General features: G+C 48.6%; 2 pseudogenes; both read left to right on the top strand.

The window, feature by feature from the left end:
• Positions 1-838: 838 nt before the first annotated feature.
• Positions 839-9229, top strand: LOC140214185 (uncharacterized; annotated as a pseudogene).
• A 9175-nt stretch (positions 9230-18404) lies between these two features.
• On the top strand, positions 18405-21020 carry LOC140214184 (uncharacterized; annotated as a pseudogene).
• The last annotated feature ends 4262 nt before the right edge of the window (positions 21021-25282 follow it).

Genomic DNA, 25282 nt, shown 5'->3' with positions numbered 1-25282 from the left:
CGGTGGTCCCGTATTTATACGTTTCGCGTCCATGATCGAAACGCGTCAAGCGACGCCGCTTGCGTCGCAGCGACGCGAGCTGCGTAGCTCGCGTCGCTAGAAGCCGAAATAAACGCACGTGGCAGTATGCATTTCTGTCAATGGTGTTCTTGTGTGGGTTGCGCTTAGTGAAGCCTCGATTAGAATAATTTTTTGCTAGATACTTCATAATGAACACAGTAATTTTATGATGTATCAAATGCAATAATCCAACTGTATCACCGGAAGTACATTTGCAGCAATGTGCAGGGAATTTATCTCATTGTATTGTCACGTGGTGGTGACGTTGAAGAACACGGTAGCAATACTGTGAAAGACAAAACTAACTTTTATTGGGCAAACCTGTGCCCAGAAAAACAGGCTACACTTATAGCAGAACGATAGCGGCGAATATGGTCGGCGATCGTAGAAAATCTGATCAGCGGGTCAAGCGCGTCGGCTTTTATGCATCAGTCGTCGAATGTTCCAGAGTAATCTCTGGGACCCGCGTGCATTCCACAAAATTCAACATTATTCGCGTCGCGCACACTTGCATTCAGATTACACAAGCTTCGGTCACAGACAGTGAACGGAACCGCCTATAATATTCCAGAAACTTCCGATACATGAGGCCACATCGGTTGTGCGCGCGGCGGCCGCCACGGAGTCACGTGACAGCGCTGATCCCGCCTTGTCTCGAACCGCGCGGGCATAGGCGCTATTTCGCGGTTTCCGCGCGCTTTTTCTTGCTCGGTTAGCAGGCCGCATACCAGCTCCTCGTCCCTCGTCATCTACTGTGCTGATCGCGTTGACTCCTGCAATGGCAGATGCAGACGACGATGTTCTGATAACGTTGAGCGTTTTGGTCATTGTGTGTTGTCTGCTGTTGCGACGGCGGCGCGCACAAAAGGCATGCAGACGAAGGTTTTGGGTGCACCCCTGCTGGCGCTACCGAGACGTTGAGGGGCAAGCGAATGCTTTGCTTCCCCGGCTGCGCTCCCGAGATGAAGGCTTCTTCCAAGAGTGAGTGATTACGACCTTTTTAAACGCGTAGTGTGCCGTGTGTGTGACGTGATAGTGATGTCTTTGATTCTTGATTATAGCTTCCTTCAGATGCCGCCGAGCTCGTTCGACACACTGCTCCACCTAGTTCGGCCTGTGATTGAGCGGCAGGACACTCCGTTCAGGTGGTCGATATCCGCACACGATTGACTTGCCATGACAGTAAGGTAAGTCCGAAGTCCGTGATCCGGTACTGTCCCGTCACAGTGCCTGATCAGCAGTCCCCCGGAAAATATTGTGTAAGACATACCGCATGAGCACTGCGACGCAACTCACCCCCCCCTCCTCCTCCTCATTTATCCTTTGAGACGTATGTCATGAGAATACGCTTTTCAGATTTCTCGCAAACGGCGACACAATGAGAAGTTTGTCGTTCAACTTCCTGACAGGACGATCAACGGCTGGAATGATCGTAAGAGAAACGTGCTGCATTATGGGAAATACTTCAGCCAATCTATGCAAGATTTCCACAAACAGCAGAAGAATGGAAAAAAGTAAGTGCACTGCAGTCTGTTTTGTTACTGTGGAGAGGGTTTATAGTGTTGACAAGCCTCCAGCTTGCCTTTCTTTATCTCATTTGTTATGCTAGTGACTTTCCCAATGCCCCCTGTGTACCGACTTTTCAAATGTGTTGAACTCCTGCATCTCGTCTCCTGCATCTCTAAAGGTCGTCTTATGCATTACTACGCTATTGTTTTGTCACAGTCTCATATTATATTGCCTCCCGATCACTCTTTCAGATTGCCACAGACATGCTTGCCGAGTGGAATGTTCCCAAATGCATTGGATGTATTGATGGAAAGCATGTGAGCATTGAATGTCCTGCAAATTCAGCACAGTCCTCATGACAAGATGCGATGCACATTATAGGTATGGTGCATCCATGGCAAAACAAAACTTTTGTTAAACTACTCATTAATGGTGAGTTTTTCTTGTGAATCATGAAAACAGTGTATTATATTCATTGAAAGAGAGTGCTATTGTATGCACTGAAAGATAAGAGGACAGTTCAATGGTGTAAGTTACATGACGAATTAAGGAGCATAGCGTAGACAGGTGTATGATTACAATGGTTTGCTCACGCAGGTTCACAGTAAACATATTTGGTTCTGCACAAATAGCAGCAGATGTTAAGATGGTAATCTCTGAGTTGTGATTGTGTGTGGCATGTATATTTAGTCAAACTATAATGCAGCACAGAAATGACTTTACGAGACTTGAACGCACTAGTGACTTCAGGAGGAGCAAGGTGAAAGTCATGTGCTACATCAGATGCTAAATGGGCTACACTGAAACTTCTTGCTTTATTTCAGATTTGTGTATGTGGTCGTTGGCCACTACGGGGGAGAAAGCGATGGAGGAGTTTCGTTAAGAACGAAGTTGATGCACATATTGGGCGAGCGCAGATTTGGGATCCCCCCAGCAGCAACAGTGGGCTCAGCGGGACTGATACCATGCATGGTGGTGGGCGACGGGGCCTTTCCATTGAAGCCTTACCTCATGCGGCCTTATCCTCGACGTGGCAAGTTACTTCAATTACTTTTAGCGCTGACATGTTGCTCTGATTGCCGAGATGAAATATAAATGCAGCTGCACTGTGTTACTACTGCCACTGTTTTCCATAGCAGATACAGTTTCGTGCAATGCATGCATACGGTAAAAATGGTCAAACAATTTCTACAAAAAATTTGCAAATGCAGTCTACCCTGCATGCATGTACATAGCGAGTCTTATAAGGAAAGTGTAGCAAGTATGTGACGCCCCCTCGGACATAATCTTGGTTCGCCCGCCAAGCTCGGCGGCCTGCTATAGCTCGGCAGGCAACACTGGTCACCGCACCACAATAAACCAGGCCCCGCACACTCTCAAGTTCAACAAATGGCCACAGAGGGCGAAAAATCAATCGAGGCACGTTTCAGCGTAAGCGCGCAAGTGGAGCTGCTGTAATTTGGTCGAATACTTTAATTTGTGCTTTCTCTGCTAGGGGCGCTGAACATGCCAAATTTTTTAATTTACACAAACCATTGACATGAACAATCGAGGTGTCTAAGGATGCTTTTTTACCTCAGGCAAATAGGCAGTTGATTTTTTTTAAATTTGATTGTTGAAGCTGCTTTTTAGTCATAGCGTCAAGGTTTTTGTGCTCGATTAATCACCGACAGCCGACAGCCTATTGGTATCGATGTGTTTCCTGGCCGTTGGCGTTCGAATACTACGGCGGTAAAACATTCTCGAAAGCATGCTGGTTTCGTCTGCGAGTCATTACATAGACTTTCTGTAAAAAGGTCTACTCTTGCCAAAGAATAGTGCCTCATTTTGTTTAGGCGTTGATTATCATAATGAATGCGGCGGAGGCTGAGGGAGTACGCTTGAAGGTACGTTTTTATGCCGTTGATCTCCATAACACCATAAGTACGCAAACCGATGTCACAGAACACCCGATGCATCATTGTGTTTTCTCCGTCATCGCTTGTTTGATGTATGCCTACTAATTCTTCATTTCTTCAAGTGTTGTATCCTCATTTTGTCCTTGTTCTCTTGTGCTTCACTTACAGTATGTCGTTCCGTCAGCTGTAATGCGCATTTGCAAAACCAATACGTTTGATAAGACGCAGTGGTTATCATAATTTCACTACACGTGTATTAAGCTGGCACATATGGTTCAGATACAGATACCTGTATGCGAACTTGCGCGACGTTGATGCGGAGATTAGGATAATTATGACACCCGTAAGGAAGAGGCAGCTGACGGCCGTATAAGCTGTTGCGTTCTTTCCGCCAAACTACCCGGCCTGGTAGTGCTGTAAAGATGCTGTATAAAAGTGACACGCGCTGACAGGGAAATTATTATACTTCGCAGCCGACCGTACGTTTTGTAGCTTAGGTCTTCTTTCTTGTGCGTTTGTGCTACCCTTATTAATGAGCCATTTCTTGACTATGTTCTTGACTATGTAACCGCGTTTGTGTGGATGCGTAGACGTGTGCTTTTTGTTGTACTTGTAAAATGCAAATAAAATATTTTCAGGCTTACTCAATCTTTGGTGTCGTGTGCGTTTATTCCAGTCGAGGCCATCGTGCCACCTGGAAACCGCATTCTGTCAGTAGCCCTACACGAAATGCAACAGCTGGAGCGCGGCGGCACAACTCGGGGTAACGGCGGCGTAATAAACGGAAAACCGCTCGGGATGCCCTTAAAAGTCAGTTCAGAGTGTGCCTTAACTCGATTTGACTCAGCGCTAAATGTATTCTGCTGCGCCTCGATCGTGCTCCCGCCAGTTTGGTTGCTGTGTGGCAAACGTAGCGCCTACATGAATATGTAGGCGCTACGTTTGTTACACAGCAACTAAACTGGCGGGAGCACGATCGAGGCGCAGCAGCCAGAAACCCAGTAAAGCCACAGAACACCTGGTAAAGCGTGTGCAAAACCCCGTTTCCGTTTCCTGTTGTACAGCGCCACCTGTGGTCGCATACTTTAGTTCACGACGCCACCGCTACGCTTATTTCCGTAGCACTGTGGAAGGTACAGTTTCCCTTCTCTAAGTTTGTATAGGTGTTCTGTGAATAAACACCGACGAGCACGGCAGCTGGCCGGTCAGTAATCATTCAGCACCACCACGCTGCGGAGCGTCCGTCTACCGGAGGGTGCCAGAAGCCCTCCCTTGTTCAAGACCCGGGGTGGATCCTGACACTGGCGACGAAGATGGGATCCTCGTGACACTGGCGGAGAGGATGGGATCCTCGTGACACTGGCGAAGAAGCTGGCGACGAGTACTTACGGAGCGTCCCACGCCGCCGCGAGCGGCGAAACACCGCCCCCCGTTGCTGTCGCCATGCCGCTGTACGGAAGGCTCGAGCCGTTCGAGGGAGATGGGTCCGCCTGGCCAATTTACGAGGAGCAAGTCCACGTGTTCTTCCGGGCAAACGACACACCCGAGGCCAAACAGCGGGACGTTTTCGTGGCCAGCTGCGGGACCCGCGTCTTCAGCCTCTTGCTCGACCTTCTCAAGCCAGCCACGCCGCACGTTAAGACGCTGGGTGAGCTGCTTGCCATACTGCGCTCGCATTTTAACCCAGCACCGTCCACGCTAATGGAGCGTTTCCGCTTCAACAACCGGAGCCGCCGGGAAGGAGAGACCCTCGGGCAATTCGTTTCTGCGCTACGAGGGTAATCGACTGCCTGCGCCTTCGGGGACCAACTGGACTCGCTGCTCCGGGACCGTTTCGTCTGCGGAATCAACAACCCCGCCATGCAGAGGCGACTCCTGGAGCTTCCCGACCCGTCGTTGGACGACGTCGTGAAGGCAGCGCTGGCAATGGAAGCTGCCGCCAAGGACGCCGGCGAGATTTCCCGTGCGACTGGCTCACCGTCGGCGGAAGCGGCGGTCAACAAGTTCGCGACAAAAGGCAGTACCTGCGGTCGCTGTGGTGGTGCCCACTCCCCTTCACAGTGCCAGTTCTCTCAAGCACAATGCTTTACGTGCGGGAAAACTGGGCACCTGGCACGTGTATGCCGAAGGGGGAGGACGAATAGCAAGCAGCAGCCCGATTCAAGCCCAGGTACAACACAAGCCCGCGGCCAGGGTAGCCGTCGCAAGGGTACGCGGCGGAGGCATGCGGCAGCAAGCTCAAGTTCTTCCGCGGCCAGGCTCCACGTCGTGGCCGAGGACCCGCCGATTTTCGACATGTGGCACACAGGCTTTGTACCGTCGTCTGTGCCACCATACATGCTGACCGTCGAAATCTGCGGGCACCCCATTTCCATGGAGCTGGACACAGGGGCCAACGTTTCTGTAATGGCCGGGAAGCTCTTCAAGCGTACCTTCCCCGGCGTGTCCGTCGAGGCTTCGGGCGTGATGCTGCTCAGCTCCTCCGTGCAACTCTCCCAGGTTCAGGGTCAGGCACAGGTCAGCGTTCGTTATGGCGACAGGGAGGCAACCCTTCCCCTTTACTTAACGAAGGGGTCGTCGCCGACACTGCTGGGCCGAAACTGGATTCATGCACTGGTCATTCGTCTGCCAGAGTACCCGGAAGCCAGCCTGCATGTGGTGCAGGGCTGCCAAATCTGCCAGGTGCATCAGTGAGCCTCGCGTAATGTGGAAAGCACCCCCTGGCCGTTCCCACAGAGACCCTGGTCCCGCCTACATGTGGATTTTGGGGGCTGTGGCGGTGATGGCGGAGCAGCCTCCCTGCGCTTGGAGGACCTGCAGAGCCAGCTCGAGGAACAGCGGGAGCTGGCATCGGCACAGCTGCTGGAGCTGGAGCAGCTTCAGCTTGACCACAAGGAAGCCCTGAAAACGGTGGAGCGGCTGCGGATAGAGCTGCGGTCGCTGCCCGAGAGCCGGGTGGTGAGCACGGCAGAGTACAAGTGCCTGCAGAGCCAGTTCTCCGTGCTGTACAACGAGAGCGTGCAACTCAAGGCTCAGCTGGACGAGTGTCGCTCCTTGCTGTCGACAGCCAAAAACTCACACCTTCGCCACATTGAGCAGATGGAAAGCGAGGAGCTGGTTGTCCAGAAGAAGCTTCGCTCGGAGGTCATCCGCCTCGAGGACAACATCGCGCAGATTCGTCGAGAGTATGAGAATCTACGCATTGAGTTTGAGGCGTCGTCGGTGTCCAGCGAGCAGGCTCAGCCAATCAACCGGGAGATGCGGCACATTATAACGAGCCTGCAGAGCCGCAACAGGCAGCTCAAGAGCGAGGTCTCCCGCAGCAAGCGCAAGCTGCGTGAGGCCCAATCAGAGAAACAGAAGCAGAAGCTGGCTGCTGACCAAGGGTGCCGTCCCGGGCCTTTTTCCAGAGTCGGGAGCTCCAGTTGTCGCCAGGAACTTCCGTCCTGGCCAACCCTGGTCTGCCGGACAGGTGGTGTCTCCTGCCATCGCCTCATCGCTGCTCGTGCGCATGCCAGACGGGGCCATGTGGCATAGACACGCCGACCATGTCAGACCTCACCTCGGGACCTGGCCAGCACCCTCGACTGCCACTGAGTTCCAGCCCGCAGGAGGACTAGCGGCAGCACCAGTCGCTCCCAGAGGAGTACCACCCACCTCGGAGGCGGCAACCGTAGCCAGTGGTGCGGCACCCGTGGTACCGGTGTCGAGCCCAGCACCACTCGCAAGGCCGACCACTACGAACCCCCCGGATGGAGCAAGGCTGGCTCACGCAGCACCCGGTGTTGCCACACCCGACCCGTCAACACCGGTGCCCAGGCGGAGTACTCGACGGCGGAGGCCACCAGAACCTTACTCGCCTGGGTAGCAGGCACCGTCGACCCAGCTAGGGTGGAGGCAGAGCCTCATAATGTGAACTTGGACGTTTATTTTTTATTTAACAAACAAACTGGGGGTAAGGGGTTGTAGCAAGTATGTGACGCCCCCTCGAACATAATCTTGGTTCGCCCGCCAAGCTCGGCGGCCTGCTATAGCTCGGCAGGCAACACTGGTCACCGCACCACAATAAACACCGACGAGCACGGCAGCTCGCCGGTCAGTAATCATTCAGCACCACCACGCTGCGGAGCGTCCGTCTATCGGAGGGTGCCAGAAGCCCTCCCTTGTTCACGACCCGGGGTGGATCGTGACAGAAAGGTTTCGTTTCTGCATAAAAAAGGAAATGGTTCCGAGGACTAAATTTCGTGTGTCCAGTGCAATATGAGTGTATTAAAATACTTTTATTACTGATAATTTACATGTTATGTTGTATTTTGTAGGAAAGCAATAGTATGATGTAGTAACAAAATGCAATGTTGGCATATAAAGTTTAATTGCACGATTGCAAGCAAATGCATGAGCACTATTTAACCTGTTTTTCTGACATGATAATATACTGAAAATCACAAGTTGTGCAATGCAGCCAAAGGTGGCCCTACGTAGCATTTCTTTAGCACAACTTAAGCATGCAAAAATGAATAAAAACCTTTATAATATCAGTTTATGTAGCATTTCAATTTGGCCGCACTGGAAAGAGACACTCAGAGGACATTAGGTGTAGGAACAGTTTTTTTCTTTTCAAGTTGTATTCAGCGGGTGCGCACAGCTGCCAGTTATTTCAATGGTCTGAAATTAGTGTCATTGCATTTTTCATCCGAGTGCGTACATATTTGCTGTATATTTAATGCCGTGACTTTTTGTTTTTTCTAGCTCTTCATACCTATAGGGTCAGCCAGTACAGCGACTACTTGAAGAGGGCAGTGTTTCATTACCGGCTGAGGCGTGCAAGGAGGCTCATAGAAAACAGTTTTGGTATCCTGGCTAGTAGGTGGCGAATACTGAAGAGACCCTTTCGAGCGTCAGAAGAAACCACTGAGAACATTGTAAGGGCAAGTGTGGCGCTCCACAATTTTATAATGAGAGATTCAGTGTTCTCAAGGACAACGTACAACCCTCCTGGATTTGTTGACCATGAAGACTGGGAGGGAAATGTCACAAATGGGGCAATGAGGAACAACAGTAGTGCCCTTCCTGGATAGACAGACCAGGGGTACCACTCTGCTCGGTAATTATTTCCATGACGGCATGAAATCAGCAATAGTTTGCATTTTCTGCTTTATTTACATTAAAGAAATTGAAACTCATCAATAACAAACAGCGAGACCTTCAAAACATTTGATTTAACTTGATCATTTAACACATGACATCTTGTTCATTAGAGTTTGCATTAAGAATTGTAACAGTGCAAAAATACATGCGTAGTGCATGTTTTCAACAGTCAGTGGGTACAGCTAACGACGAGGAGTAAAACACGCCCATTAGAACTGTGACCTCAGTCAGACAGGCAGAATAAGCTGAAGGAAAACGTTGCACATCTCGTGCATTTCTGTGTTACAGGGCTGCATTGGAAGTAAGGGATAGACTGGCATCCTACTTCATGAATGACGGCCAGGTGCCATGGCAGGAACGTGTCGTGACCCGTGCGGGACGGCAGGTAATTTCCGATAACAGGCAACTACTTGTCAGCATGCACAAACACTATCATGTCAAACGAAAGCCGAAATTGCTTGCTTTCATAGAAAAATATTATCGATTGCTTGCACTTTACATTTCATTTATTCATACTGCTCCATTTCGGCTTGTGGATTTTGAATGTTACCTCACATCTTTTTTTGTGTGGTAGCATCCTCAGCTTAGCAGCTATCCAGTTTGCTGCCTCTTGACTGTCATCAGCCGGTGCAGGCATTTCATTTTTTTTAGTTGTAACAGCGTAGCTGAGCAGCTGCCCAAGACATCTTTCACCGCATCGTCGAAGCTGTCAGACTGCCTTCTTTTGGTCCTGCATATAAATATATCAGCACAATGTTTTCTTGCAATCACTGCAGGAAATGTGAACCATGCCAGTACCGAGAGGAAGGTCCATTGGATGCCCGCCTTTCGCCAGACCTGCAGTACAGGCCACCCCCGCAGGGGCGTCTGCGTCAGCAGGCGTTTGGTGTGTTGTGACACCACGTACCCGAGCACATGGGGGTTGGACCCTCCCGCGTGTAGCCGTGCGCGGCTTAGCCGTGTCTGGGGAAAGGGGGATCCTGGGGGTTGAGCTGATGCTGGGTGTTTGGACCTTTAAGGCCCCCCGGCGGAGGTAACACACCCCTTTGGCCTCTGCTTCACATAGACGGCACCCCCGGACTGACCCACCCGGGGGAAACCGGTAGTTGCCTTTTCCTGTCTCTCTCTCCCTCTAGCCTTCGTCTTTCTCTCACTTTTCATCTTTCCTGTCTTCTCCTAGCTTCTCTTTACTTCCGATTTTTCGAGGCAGCAAGGGTTAACCTTAAGTGAATAGCCAACCTAGGTTATTTCATATTTGGTTATAGTGGTAACGTACAGCTGGCGATTGCAGGCCCTGTTTTTCAGGCCCTGCAGCGTCCCCTTGTAGGACTCCACGGTGGGCGGCTGGCGTTACTGCCGAAATCTCACATATATTTATGGACAGCTCCTTTCCTCCACTCCCTGATCGCCCTCCGAAAAGAGGGCGCACCGATGAAGTTTTTCAGTTTTTCGGACGCCAAGTCCACAACTTCCCACGTTTTCATGTAGTTCACTCGGAAAAACCCGGCAAACTAGTGCGCACTATTTCACCGTTACTTGTATCAAAGACTCTGACTGATTTTTTTGGAGCCGGTTATAAGGCGACCAGGATGGCAAGCGGGGATCTCATCCTGGAGCTCCGCGATAAGAAACAATACGAGAAACTGCCTAAGCTTGTGTCATTTCGGGATAACCAACTAACAGTAACCCCGCACCGTACTATGAACACCACCCGCGGCGTTGTGACGGACGATGACTTGCTGGAGCTCACTGAGGCTGAATTCTTGGAGGGCTTCAGTGAACAGAATGTAATCAATGTGAAAAGAATTAAGATGAGGCGAGATGGCAAAGAAATCCAAACCAAGCACTTGATAATCACCTTCGGATCAAGTGTCCTGCCCGAGTCAATCGAGGCAGGGTACATCAAGCTCCGTGTTAGGCCATATGTGCCCAATCCGCTCAGATGTTTCAAATGCCAACGTTTCGGCCACAGTTAGCAGAGCTGCCGAGGCCGTCAAACCTGTGCGAAGTGCAGTGCCTACGAACATACCTCTGAAGCTTGTGAGAACACTCTCCATTGTGTAAACTGTGAAGGGGAGCACGCCGCATACTCGCGGTTGTGCCCATTCTGGAAAAAAGACAAAAGAAATTGTGACGATAAAAGTCAACGAAAATATTAGTTTCAAGGAGGCACGCAGGCGGGTATCCTACCTGCCCAAAAACACATTTGCCGAAGTGGCGCGTCAGGGGGCAGCGCCACAACGGTCTCCGGCGGCTGTCCGACTCGCACCCAGTGAGGCGGCAGTAACGCCATCCGCCCCCCCCGGCGGCTGCAGCTAGCGCTGCTGCGCCAACCGAGCAGACGGGGCCATCTACCTCCGGGCAGGTGCCCCCAAAGGCCTCGTCCAACGTGCCGAGGCCTTCACGCCAAACAAAGCAGCGCGTGTTCAGAGCCTCGCAAGAGGCGATGGACACAAACACCAGCGGTCGAGAGCGGCGAGGCGCTCTCGACCGCTCCAAAAGAGATAAAACTCCCGTCACGGCGCCTGAAAAAGGCCCGTGAGCTAACCTCAGTCTCTTAAACACACAGCACCAAACACATATAGCATAATGCATACACAAATACTACAATGGAATGTGAGAGGACTTCTCCATAACCTCGACGACATTAGAGAAATAATACACAAACACAATCCGAAGCTGCTGTGTGTTCAAGAGACACATCTCAAACCTACCAATACCAATTTTCTTAGAAACTACACCATCTTCCGCAAAGACCGTGAAGAGGCAATAATAGCCGACAAGGCGGTAGCTTGCCGTCCCGTGGCCCTTAACACGCCCCTTGAGGCAGTGTCAGTTCAGGCTATGCTTTTTAATAAGATAGTAACTGTGTGTTCCATATATATACCGCCGAAGCAGCGTCTCAAAAAAACAGACTTTTATAAGCTCATTGACCAGCTCCCCGAGCCCTATATACTCGTGGGAGATTTTAACGCTAATAACACAATGTGGGGAGACTCGCGATGCGACGCGAGAGGCCGAATCATTGAAAATTTCCTTTTAACCTCCAGTGCGTGTCTCTTTAACAAGAAAGAACCAACGTATTAAAATCCACATCATAACTCGTACTCATCAATAGACCTGGCGATCGGCTCCGCTTCCATCTTTCCTGATTTAGAATGGTATGTATTTAAAAACCCATTCGGAAGTGATCATTTCCCAATAACGCTGAACTTCGTAAACAAACATGACTTGCGTCCACACTTCCCTCGCTGGAAATTGGCCTCAGCTGACTGGGAACGTTTTAGGGAATCCACCCACATATCACGAGATGTTATAGATAAGTTTCCTATAGATCATGCTGTTTCATACTTCACCGCTTTTATCATTGACGCCGCTGAAAAGTCCATTCCTCAAATACGAGGCACTTCATCGAAAAGACGGGTCCCCTGGTGGAATGACGATTGTAGAGAGGCGCGGAAGAGACAAAATAAAGCTTGGAGCAAACTACGCGAAAGTCCTACAGCAGAAAATCAAATAGAATTTAAACAGGTTAAATCGCAGGGAAGAAGGACGCGATGACTGGCAAGCTGGCAGAGGTTTCTATCTGGTATAAACTCGTATACTCAAGAATCAAAAGTATGGAATGGGCTGAGAAGGCTTAAGGGGCAAGAAATTCATCCGTTGCCCTAAGTAAACAGTGAAGCAAACCGCTTGGAAGACCAAGCAGACGCCCTTGGCGAACACTTCCAGCGCGTTTCCAGTTCTAACCATTACTCCAAGGCATTTCTAAAACACAAACAAGTAGCAGAACACAAGGCTATCGACCGCAAATGCAGACAGAACGAACTCTTCAACGCGCCTTTTAAGATTGCCGAGTTGAGAGCCTCCCTGACTGCATGTCAGAGCTCCGCACCTGGACCGCACAGGATCATGTACGACATGATTAAACACCTCTCCAGTGATACTCAAATTACTCTGCTAGCACTTTTTAACGCAATATGGGCTGCGGGATACCTCCCTACCGCATGGAAAGAAGCCCTGGTCGTTCCGATTCTGAAACAGGGCAAAGACCCCACATTAGTAACAAGTTATCGCCCGATTGCCCTCACAAGTTGTATATGCAAACTTTTTGAAAAAGTGATAAACCGTCGACTTTTACACTTCCTTGAATTAAATAAATTTCTTGATCCGTATCAGTGTGGTTTTAGAGTAGGATGATCTACAACCGACCATCTAGTGCGCATGGAAGCAAACATTCGCGACGCCTTCGTGCATAAACAGTCCTTCTTATCCGTTTTTCTCGATATGGAAAAGGCGTACGATACAACTTGGCGCTACGGTATCCTGCGTGAGCGATCGACGCTGGGCATCCGCGGCACTATGTTAAACATTATAGAAAGCTACCTGCATAATCGTACATACCGAGTGAAAATAGGTAATGCGCTGTCGCGTGCATTCATACAGGAAACTGGGGTACCCCAGGGAGGCGTACTGAGCTGCACGCTCTTTGTAGTTAAAATGAACATGCTTCGTAAAACATTACCCCGATCTATTTTTTATTCCGTCTACGTAGACGACATACAACTAGGTTTCAAATCCTGCAACCTAACAGTCTGTGAGAGGCAGGTACAACAGTGCTTAAACGAAATCTCCAAGTGGGCAGACGAAAATGGGTTCAAAGTGAACCCCAACAAAAGTTCTTGCCTTCTTTTCACCAGGAAAAAAGGGGTTGCTGCAGATCCCACTGTTGAAATATATGAGCAACGAATACCCGTAAACAAGGAACACAAATTCCTGGGTGTTATACTTGACTCCAGGCTTACATTCATCCCACACATAAAATATATTAAATCAAAATGTCTTAAAACAATGAACTTACTTAAAATCCTATCCCACACAACATGGGGTAGCGACAGAAAGTGTTTGTTGAATCTTTATAGGAGCCTAGTTCGATCACGACTGGACTATGGTGCCGTGGTTTATCACTCCGCCGCACCGAGCGCGCTAAAGATGTTAGACCCCGTTCATCATCTGGGTATCTGCCTCGCCACTGGCGCATTTAGAACAAGCCCCGTCGAAAGTCTATATGCACAGTCAGACGAGTGGTCACTACATTTTCAGAGAACATGCATCAGCTTCACCTACTTTCTTAAAGTGCGCTCTAATAAGGAACATCCGTGTTTCACTACAGTAAATGACTTCACGTGTGAAACACTTTTCCGCAACAGACCCTCCATGAGACTTCCTTTGTCGCTGCGTGAAGAAATGGATGTCCCAATACTCGAACATCGCCTAATGGCTCCTGCTAATCTATTACAGCCCTGGGAGTGGCAGGTGATAGAATGTGACACATTCTTTGTAGAGGTCTTGAAGCACGCTCCTGAGCTTGAAATTGCTATGCATTTCCGAGAGCTTCAATCGAAGTACTCCTGCTACGAATTTTACATATACGCGTCCAAATCTCATGCTGGCGTATCCTACGCTGCTGTTGGTGACTCTCTTTCTGAATCTGATGTGTTGAACCCCCCAACAAGTATCTTCACTGCAGAAGCCTATGCAGTACTGTCTGCAGTAAAACATATAAAGACACTGAAACTTGACAGAGCAATAATATTCACAGACTCGTTAAGTCTTGTAAACGCACTCATTTCTTTACAAAAGCATACAAATCCTGTCTTCAATGAACTCTACGCACATTTATGTAACATCTGCTCATCACATGTATAGACATGTTGTAGTATGCTGGGTTCCTTGCCATAGAGGAATCCAGGGAAATGTGCTTGCTGACGAGATGGCCAAATCAATGGCATCGCAGGGTACTCGTTCTGCTACAGTCCCTTCCACAGACATGACGCCTTTCCTCAGAAACAAACTGCGAAGCCACTGGCAGCGCTTGTGGGACGCAGAAACGAGCAATAAGCTTCACGTAATTAAGCCTAAGTTAGGTTTCTGGCAGTCAACAACGAAAACACGAAGAACAGACGTCCTATTCACTAGACTGAGAATAGGACACACATTTGGCACTCATAATTTTCTCTTGACCGGTAACAAGCCTCCAACCTGTGGTAGATGTGGCGACCGGCTGACCGTCCTCCATGTCTTCCTGGAGTGCCGGGAAGCCGAAAAAGACAGGAGAAAACATTTTCCTTTTGCATACAGCCATCACGTCCCTCTGCATCCGGCCATGTTTCTTGGTGTAGAACCGCTTTTTAATACCAAAGCAGTCCTCGCTTTCTTGAAAGATGTTGTACTACTACATGTTACAAGCCCATTCATTTCTTAGCGTATCCTCTTTCCAGAGGACATCGCTAGGATAGATTCTCTGTATAGCACATGCCTCTAGGCCCTTGCGTTTCAAGGGCCCCGGTGAGGCAGTAGTGCTCTAGACAATATTATACATCTAGACAATCACATATTTTATATATTGCATCATCCTTTCTCAATACATTTTAATGTTCATAGTACACGCCAATAGTCATTCCCATAATTTTATTACTCGTATATTTTATGGAATTTGCATCAACTCTTTTAGGCCCCTTTACAGCCACGGCGCATAAGACCATAAAACCCATCAGGCACTGTGAACTCATTAATCATTAGCATGGCGCTCTTTGGCCACATCTGGCCCTTGCGCCATTAAACATCAAATATTCATTCATTCCGCACAGGCCACATCACTGCACTCAAGAAATGCACTGGAAAAGTATGTCTTCTTCCAATAAAAGAAAGTGCGCACAGCTTTCTTACCCTGGATCCGGGGCAGCGCCTCCTGCTTGTGAAGTTGACAACCTGCCTCAAAAAAATGTTTGTTATGGTGTCATATTCCGACACAAGAAAGTGAACACTAACTTACACTGAAGAGCCAGCAGCAGATGCCGCACCTTCTGATGTGCTGGGGAGCCTATAGAAAAAATAAAAATTCTGCCATTTATGCCATGCAAAAAACATGTCTACTTGCAATGCTATGAAAAAGAGCAAGACACATCACACTCATCTAGTACCCGAAAGCTTTGTTTCACACCTTGTTGCAGTTTTTAGACGTGCAGTCATTAAATAGGACACTTAAAAGTGTTTCCCAGTACATTGCAATGCAGTGTTGAGTGTGTGATTCACTTTAAACTGCAGACCAGCGGCGAGTCATGACAGCAACTTAGCCAAGATCTGTATGCACATATAAACTAATCCATTTCAATGGGAGTGCAGCATAACAGTGCATAATAGAGTGGACCCACTCTTAAATGTGAAATGCTTGTGGAAAGGGTGTATTGATATGGAACCTGTGATGCACCACAGCTAGGAAAACTGAAAATCACCACCCACCTCAAACCGTCTTCATGGGTAAAGTCATTGGGGCTGTCAGAGTACCTGCATTATATAAAGACATAGGTTGTTGCTTCTATTGGTGGATAATGACACCACAATTAGTACAGCTTACATTTCTTGAAAAAGCGCAGCAGCCGGGATTGACACACAGCTACACAGGTGAATTAAATGACAATGCTGTGCATAAACTGTTTCACTGCAGTAACCGTTATGGTAAGCAAACAGCGAGGTGCACACATGGCCACCAGTGTCAGACTGGAAGGGCTGTTGGATGACAGGGGAGATGGCAAAATGGAGCTGCACAAAAGCACAGATGCATAACAAGTTAAATCACTTGAAGCTTTATAAACTGAAGTTACACTTACGGAAACAAGACTTAACGTACATGTCCTCTTCTGGGGGCACATTTGATGAAGACCTGAAATATAAAATTTGAGGTGTTTAGATGCAATCCCTGCAGATTTCTCGCCAGGAAAAAGTTAATGTGAAAATAACAATAGCGAAACTGCCAGTGCAGCTGAAGGGAATAAATTCTTAAAAACACAGACGCTTGGGCAGTCAAAGCAGGTAAAAAGACATTAAACACGAAGAAAGCGGCTTAAGAAAGAGTGGTAGGACAGGTGACAGTAGTGAAGTTATCGATGCCAGGCTTGAGTTGGCGCAGATGGCTACGCAACTAAGTCGCCTTTCTTTTTACCTGTCCGCATAATGTGGTGTGTTCCTCAACATGCCATCCACGATGTCGAAAAGTGTCCACTTCGTATGGACCTTTCCGGCCTCTCCTCCAGCGCCACTTTTCCGGGCCCCCTCCGACGCCGACACAATTTTAAGCCAACCATCCTTCAAATTTTTACATTTTGCGGCTGCTTGCGGTCCTACAGAAATGCCATTGTTTATCACCAAGAAAGGTTGCAAAATGAAAAGATGAGCAACTTGTTTGAGTGCTCAAGCGGCGCTGTACGAAGCGCGCAGCCTGATACGACATGCGAACCGCTCAGGCAAAATCACCATGCCCGTAGGAAACCGAGATTCCACATCATTTGCTCCGCAGCACACCGCTAGAGCACTCCAAACAAGTGTGCTCACCCCCGCACATTCCTGCCGACGTGAACATTCAGCGGAAGCTCAGATAAAGAATGAAAACAACTCACCAGTGAGATCGAATGTTCTGCCAATGATCGTCCACCGGTTCATTTTGGCGTCCTTATCTTTGTACTCCGGGTGACTTTTATCGTACAAAAAGAGGAACACGCGAACATTCTCCAGAAATTGTTCCATCATGTTCTCTCGGCTGAAATTCATTTTGCAACGTGGATGCACACGAGGAGAAAGCACTAGCGCTGTTTGTCGCGGCTGGCTCGGAGCGCTCGGTCGTCGATCGTGGTTCCGCCGCCGCCGCTGGAAGTTAACTTCGGCAGTAGCCAAGAGGTGGCGCTTAGGACAAGGCACAAAGCGGAAAGTCAGAGAGGCTGAATTAATCTCATGGGTGGCGGCAATGGAAAAGAAACCTGCCATGAGTAACTACTTAAGAGGAAAAAACGAAATCAGGAAAGAAACCATTTATGATAACTCAAAGGGAAGCTCATTACTTTTCGAAGCGAGATCGGGATGCCTTTGAACACGCACCTATAAAGCGAGATATAAGAAGGAAGAAGAATCATGTGCTTGCTGCGGTAAAGCTAGGGAAACGACGGAGCATATTTTATGAGAATGTGAAGACGTCTACACAGCGGTCGACTTAGGCACCACTGGCCTCCTTGAAGCCCTTGGGTTCAGCGGGAGCAGTGGTAAAGCAAACAGGTCCGCAATAGGCATTAGTAAGAGGCGATTGGAGGATTGGTGGAAGAAAAGTAGGGAAACGACAAAAGACGGAGACGTACAAAAGCACAATTCGCAATAGGGGATCAGAAAGTTTGGATGCGGTAGTTCATAGTGTTTTTTTTTTTTTTCTTCTTTCATTGGTTAACCTAGGTAGGATATTAGGCAGCATAGTAGCAAGAGCTTGGTGGCGCAACCCACCGCCCGTTCCAAAGGGGACGCTCATAACATTCATCCATCCATCCAGACGTCTCTCATTGGTTCGCGGCACGCGGCAAGCCGCCGAAAATGGCTCCTCGACCCATCCTCTGCGCGGCAGACCAAACCGCTTCCGCGGCAGGTTTCGCGGCACGCGGCGCGCCGCCTGCGGCATGCCGTGCGTGTTTTGCCGCCAGTGTGTCCGTACCTTTATCGTGCCGGGATCGGAGTCAGGCTCAGTTCCTTCCTGCCCGCTGCCCGGCTGTGCTCGGCGTCCGGCCAGGGCCGAAGCACCACATGGTGTCAGAAGTGTGTTCCTTTGGCATTCCATGTCAGAAGACAACGCAGTCAAGCCCTTTCACGGCGTGTTCGCGGTTCCAGCTCCGCCAAGGTTTGACTTCGACCGGACGTCCGAGTGGCCTTCTTGGATCCAACTCTTTGATGACTACCGCTTCGCCTGGGGCCTAAATGAGCGGAGTGAAGAAGCGCAGGTCCGGACTCTATACGATGGGCAGGCAAGGAAGAGAAATCTTCTCTACTTTTGCATTACCCAAAGAAGAACAGAAGCAATACGAAGTCGTCAGAAAGAAGTTCGACAAGCACTTCGTCGCCGCAAGGAACCTTGTTTATGAGAGCGCATGCTTTCACCGTCGCATTCAAGAACCTGGAGAGTCAGTCACCCAATTCGTTACCGCGTTGCACACGCTGGCGGACTGATGCGACTACAAGGAAAAAGAGCGCATGATTCGCGACAGGCTCGTGGTCGGCCTCAGGGTTGCTAAGCTCTCTGAGTCGCTTCAAATGGATGCGAATTTACTCTCGCCAGCGCTTTGGCGAACGCGCGCTTAAAGGAGACCGTCCAACGACAGCAGCAGCAACTGCGAGAAGCCGACGACGAACCATTGGTAGCGGCGACCAGCAATCTTGACGCGGTCAGCAAGCAAGGGCAGCCCGGAAAGATTCTTCAGGACAGCACTCGGGCAGCTCGCCGAAGAACTTTTCACCTGGAATGCAAGGTCGGCGCCCCAGAGCACAGTCCTACCGACCAGGAACCCCCGGGTCATGCCCCAACTGCGGTCAAGGAGCGCACCCCAGTGTCTCGTGCCCAGCAAAAGCAGCGAAATGCAGCTACTGCGGTTGTTCCGGACACTTTGCAGCTGTATGTCGCAAAAAGGCTGCACGTGGTCGAAAGAAGGTACAACTTTCATCTCTACGTATGGACAAGGGGGCGTATTTCGTTGGCGCGGTGAACGAGGAGTACTGTAATTCTCGGTATGTACAAGTCGTCATTAACGGCACTCCGGTGTTCGCTAAAGTATATTCCGGTGCCGAAGTTTACGTTGTGCCCTCAACGTTTCCCGGTTTGTCTACCAGGCTAGAAAAGTGCGACCTAATCCCAACAGGCCCGTCAAATGAGCCACTGAATGTTTTGGGAAAGTTTCATGCCACTGTCCAGTGGAAACAAAACACTGTCCAGCAAATCGTGTACGTGGTCTCACCATTACGCTCCATACTTTTGGGTCTCCCAGCGCTTGAGGCTTTGGAAGTTAATTTCGCAGACTCGGTCAGTAGCGCAACTGCCGTCGAAGCTTCCTACCCGCAGCTTTTCAGTGGTCTAGGAGCGATAACATAAGAATACAAAATTAAACTAAAGCCGAACTCGATACTTTTTGCAATTCATGTTGCGCGTCGCATAGCCTTATCCTTGCGTGGCCGAGTTAAGCAGGAGCTCGAACGCATGGAGCGAGATGGTGTGATCCGCAAAGTAGATGAACCAACAGAATGGTGTGCAGGAATTGTGCCAGTACTCAAACCATCTGGAGCGGTGCGTATTTGCGTTGACTTCACGCAGTTAAACAAACGTGTACTTCGCGAGCGCTATGTCATGCCGACATTGGATGATAGCCTCGGTCTTTTAAGTGGGGCCTCTGTGTTTTCGAAGTTGGACGCCAACTCTAGCTTCTTTCAAATTAAGTTGTCGCCTGAAAGCCAGTTGTTAACTACGTTCTTAACGCCAGTTGGACGATATTCTTTTCAAAGACTGACGTTTGGAACAACGTCCGCACCCGAGTTCTTTCAGAAGAAAATGTCGCAGATACTTGAAGGAATCCCAGGCGTGATAAACATGATGGATGATGTGCTCATTTTTTGGCAACGACCAGGCTGAACATGACGAGTGCCTGCGTCTAATTTTAGATCGTCTCGCAAGTGCCGGCGTTACGCTAAACAAAGAAAAGTGCTCTTTTGGGGTAATTGAGATAAAATTTCTTGGCTTTGTGCTTAGGCGAGATGGCGTCAAGCCGGATCCTGAAAAACTTCATGCTATCAAAGAGCTGGCGACGCCAGCTAACGTGTCTGACGTTCGCGCGGCTGCTCGGTATGGCTAATCATCTGGCAAGATTCATACCACATTTGGCTTCGAAAACGGCGCCTTTACGTCACTTGCTTTTGACGAGTTCCTAGCGGACGTTGGGACCAGCCCAAGAGCAAGCGCTGTCGTACGTCAAAGACGTTATCTCTTCGACGCGCGTCATGGCTAACTATGATGTAAAGTACCCTACGATTCTTTCCGCTGACGCGTCATCATTCGGTTTGGGCGCCGTACTGATGCAAGTTCAACCAAACAGTAAAAAAAGACCCGTTGCATTTGCGTCACGCTCGTTGACGCCTGCCGAAACCGGATACTCTCGGATTCAGAAGGAAGCGTTAGCAATGACTTGGGTGGAAGAACGATTCGAAGGGTACATCAAAGGTCTTGAAATTTTGTTTGAAACCGACCACAAACCCCTTGTGACTTTGTTGGGAAACTCACCTTTAGATAATTTGCCACCTCGTATTCAGCGCTTTCGAATGAGGCTTATGCGGTTCACCTTTGCGGTTGTGCATGTACCGGGTAAGAGCCTCGTTACTGCAGATGTATTGTCTAGAGCCCCGATTCAGGGAAAACAAATTGATGCTCATGCGCTGAATGTTGGCAAAATCGCCAAGTTCGTTTCTGGCTGTTTGACAAATGCCATCGAGGCTAGCCTTTTGAACGAGTCCAAGCTGAACAAGCAGCCTATGAAGTCGGTCAAGCTCTCGTAAAATTCAGCCTGGAAGGCTGGCCAAAGTTCTCATCGCTGTCGATGGCCTTGCGTCCATAGTGCCAGGAAAGAGCAACGCTGACAGTCGCTGAAGGCGTGCTACTCAAAGGTGTGCGGCTGGTGATCCCACAAAAATGACGCGCAGAGGTCTTGGCGCACTTGCACGAAAGTCGCCAAGGAATTGAAAAATGCAGAGCTCGAGCCAAAGAGTCCGTATGGTGGCCTGTATTAAGACGAATCTGCGTGATGCTCCTCAACAGAAACTACTACCCCGATCGCAAATATTCCCGTCGTAATATTTGAATCGATAAACGACACGGACTGCAATCGATACCTGTGGGCTGCTGCTTATCACATGTGAGTGAGGCCTCAAAACCTTTATTCAAATAATAAAGCACTCATTTTGATAACAAAAGTCTAATAGAAACACTTGTCTGCCTATTTTGTAAAAAATGTCATGTTAACTACCTTGGTTGGTTATTATGTGGTCACGTGGTAGTGACTGTGCAGAAAGCAGCCAAACTCAGAAAGACGAAATTAGCGTTTTATTGGGCGAACTTGTGCCCTCAAAAACAGGCTACACTAAAAAAAAACGGCGACTGTGGCCGATGCTACCGAGGGATCACATCAAGATAATTGTCCGCCCCCGTGGCGGCCTCGACGTTAAAAAGTTCAGCCTGGTACATCTCTCTAGAGCGCTGGCCATGGCGGCAGCCTTAGCGCCGGAAGACACGACGGAGGGCACGTACTGTCCGAACGGCTGTCAAAACATTTTGGTGGTATCGACTCCGCGGGAAGAAAACGCGAGAGCTTACGCCAAGGTACGCAAGGTCCATACGAAGGATGGACCCTTCGAAGTGGCGGCCTACACCGCAGCAGGAGAAGATACATGTAAGGGTGTTGTTCGCGGTATCGACGAGGAACTGAAAACCCTTTTCGTCAATCACCGAAATCCGGGCCTCGTCGAGGTACGTCGGATCAAGCAAACTACAACGGTGGTGGTACTTTTTGAAGGACAAAGAGTGCCAAACCACGTTATTTGTGGTAACGTACTGGTGCCCTGTTATCTCTACCGACGACAGATAGATGTGTGCTACGGCTGTGGTGAAATCGGACATAGATTCGACGTGTGCCCCAATCCGGCAAGTGTTAGAAAGTGTAGGGGCTGTGGAATCACTTACCCACCTGAAGATCATCATTGTGATCCCAAGTGCGCTATTTGCGGTGGCGCACACCCAACTGGGGACCGAAAATGCAGTCGAAGATTCCAGATGCCTTATATTCTGAGACAAAGGCGTCGAAGGCGCCAACGACAGCAAGCACGCTATACACAGGTGGCCGACGACATTGAAGACAGCGACGTTTCCCAGCGCAAAGGCATCATGCAAGAAAATGACGCCAACTTGCGCTCTCGCACGAGAGGACTCTCCAGCTCGCGAGGGCGCTCCCGCTCCAGGGGGCGTTCTCGATCCAGAGGACAACCCAGCTCTGGAGAATCTTCTGGTGCCGACCCGCGACCCCGAGGACCTGGGGCAAGATCGAGGTCCCGTTCACAGTCGACCCCAAGAGCAACCTGGGCCGATCGAGTCAAGAACGGAGGCCTTGGGAAACCAGGACAACCGACAAGGGCAAGGTCTAGGAGTACTAATGGTAGGGCACAGCCGGAACGTGAGTCAAATCCCCGAATATTGGCATTAGAATCAGAAAATCGGAAATTAAGGCAAGAACTGTCTGAGCTCAGGGAGGTTTTCAAATCCTTTAAAGAAAAGTCCGAAACACCCCGTAGTCAGATGGAGAAAACGGCTCCAAAACCCTTGGCCGGCAAACCTAAACGTAAAGCCCCCCACCCTGTTCCCATTAGCGAAACAGAGGAGGAAGATTTAGAAACCTCTGAGGCAGTGGCGTAGCCAGAAATTTTGTTCGGGGGGGGGGCTCACGTTGCAGCTCGGCCTCCTCCTTAAGAGGAAACATTAGGTCGGATGCTCCTGTCTAAGTACACGTAGAAGGAGAATTCGTTTTTCTCGGCAACCACTGCACCAAATTTGACAAGGTTTGTTGGATTTAAAAGAAAAACTTAAATTCTAGTGAACGTTTGTTTCGAATTTTTGATTTAGGTCGTGAATATTTTATTGAAAGTGGCAAAAATCGAAAATTTTCAGAAAACGAGACAATTAAGTTTAGAACTCTGTAAATCAGTAATGAAAATTGATATCACAATTCTGTGAATCGCACATAATAGTACATCTACAGCGGACAATATTGATATGTTACACTTGAGTCTAAAAAAATTAAGTATTATGGAAGTACGGCTTTTGCAGAACCCTTGTACATAACATTACTAATCCACGTAAGATACAAATTGACATATCGAATTTGTCCGCTTTGAATGGTGTAATGGATGCCGTTTACAGATCCGCGATATCTGTTCTTGATGCAGAGCTATTAATTTGTAAACTTCGTGCTTCTATATTTCCTTCGAACTTTCAAATTTTTCTATATATTTTAAACAAAGTTCAGGCCCTAAATTGAAATTCCCCTTCCAACAGACACTAGAATTTAACTTACTCTCTCAAATGCAACAAATTTCGTTAAAAGCGATTCAGGAGTTATCACAGAAAAGCGTTTCTGCGTTTTACATGTATCTGAATAGGCCGCGTCGGAGTAGGGCCCGAGCTAAAGCTTCCTCTCAAACAATTTGCCTAGGGATCAAATACATGAATAATAACTACATTTCCATTGCCAAAGATGCTGCAAACGAATTCTTGAACGCTAAGCACTGTCAATACAAGTAAAATATGTATTTTTTCCATAAAATAATATACTCGTATGTGCCAAACATTGTGCCCCACATAACTGATGTCAACGCTTTCATGTGTTTTGTCTATTTAATAAGGAAAGAAAATATCACACGAACTTTAGAACTACATCAGTTCGAAGCCAGCAAAGCAGTGCATTCCGCTGATATGAAAAATGTAAAGGCCATGAAATGAACCAGTTGAGAACAAATATATTAATGACACTTTGTCATTCAAGATCCTTGTTTGCATTCTTGTACATATGCAACGGCCAGTGAAAAATTTCAATGACGCTGTCATTTGTTCCAGCGTATTACGCAGCAGCAGCTGTCACCGGACGTGTATCGTAATTGCACCGAAATTATAGTCGCAACAGAGCACGTATAAAAAGCAGGAGTTCTGCAGAATATACCAGGGCGAGTCAAATGAAAGTGAGCCAATGCGAATATATGACAAACGGGGTACTATAGTTAAAAGTAGCCCCCATGAGCATTTAGACATTTGTCCCATTGACTAACGAGTAGCGCAATTCCCGTCTCATAAAGCTCCTTGGGTCGCTCCTTCAAAACCTCTGCAACTGACTTTTACTTCATCGTCCGAGACGAATCTGGTTCCCTTGAGCTGTTTTTTCGTTTGCCCCAAAATGTGGAAGTTGCAAGGCAACAGGTCTCAGCTGTGTGGCAGATGTTGCAGCGTTTCCCGCTTGAACTTTGCCAGTTTTGTTTTAACCCCATCAGCGACGTGGGGACAGGCATTGTCATGGAACAAGATGACCTCATTCGTCAATTTTCCACGTAGCTTGTTCTTGATTGTGGCACACTGCCGATCCCGCGTTTCGCAATATCGGAAAAAATTGATAGCCTCTCAAGATTTAGCAAATTCCATGAGTAATGGCCCCTGATGATCTAAAAATAAAAGTCAACAACACTTTTCTGGCAGAAATGACGGCCTCTGCTTTCTTTGGGGGTGGCGAGTTCGAATGTTTCCATTGTAAGTTTTGCCGTCGTGTTTCAGACTCTTAGTAATGGCATGTTGGTTCGTCTCCAATCACAATTGCAGACAAGAAATCGTCACCCTTATTTTGATAGCGGATCAGATGAGTAAAGGCAACGCCGATCTTCTCCGTATTCTGGCGGTAGTTCAAAATCTTGCGCATCCACTGCGCGCACAAGAGCCGATAACGGAGATGTTCATGAATTATGGCGTGAACCAAACCGCGACTGATATTCATACGCTTAGCAGTTCATCGATGCTTATCCTCCGTTCTTGTCTCATCAGCTCATCAACCTTTGCAATTTTGTTAGGGGTGATTGCACGATGGCTTTGGCCCGGTCTGGGATCGTCCTTGCAACTTTCAGGTCCTTTTTTGAACCGTTTGTTCCAACGCTTCACAGTGGCCAATGAAATGCAATGTTCCATGTCCACGGCAGCCATACGGCGACTAATTTCTTTTTGAGAAACACCTTCA

The sequence above is a fragment of the Dermacentor andersoni genome, chromosome 11 (genome assembly GCF_023375885.2).
Source record: "Dermacentor andersoni chromosome 11, qqDerAnde1_hic_scaffold, whole genome shotgun sequence".
In the NCBI taxonomy this organism is placed as follows: domain Eukaryota; kingdom Metazoa; phylum Arthropoda; class Arachnida; order Ixodida; family Ixodidae; genus Dermacentor; species Dermacentor andersoni.
Note: the sequence above shows the minus strand (reverse complement) of the source record. Positions and strands in the feature narration are given on the sequence as shown.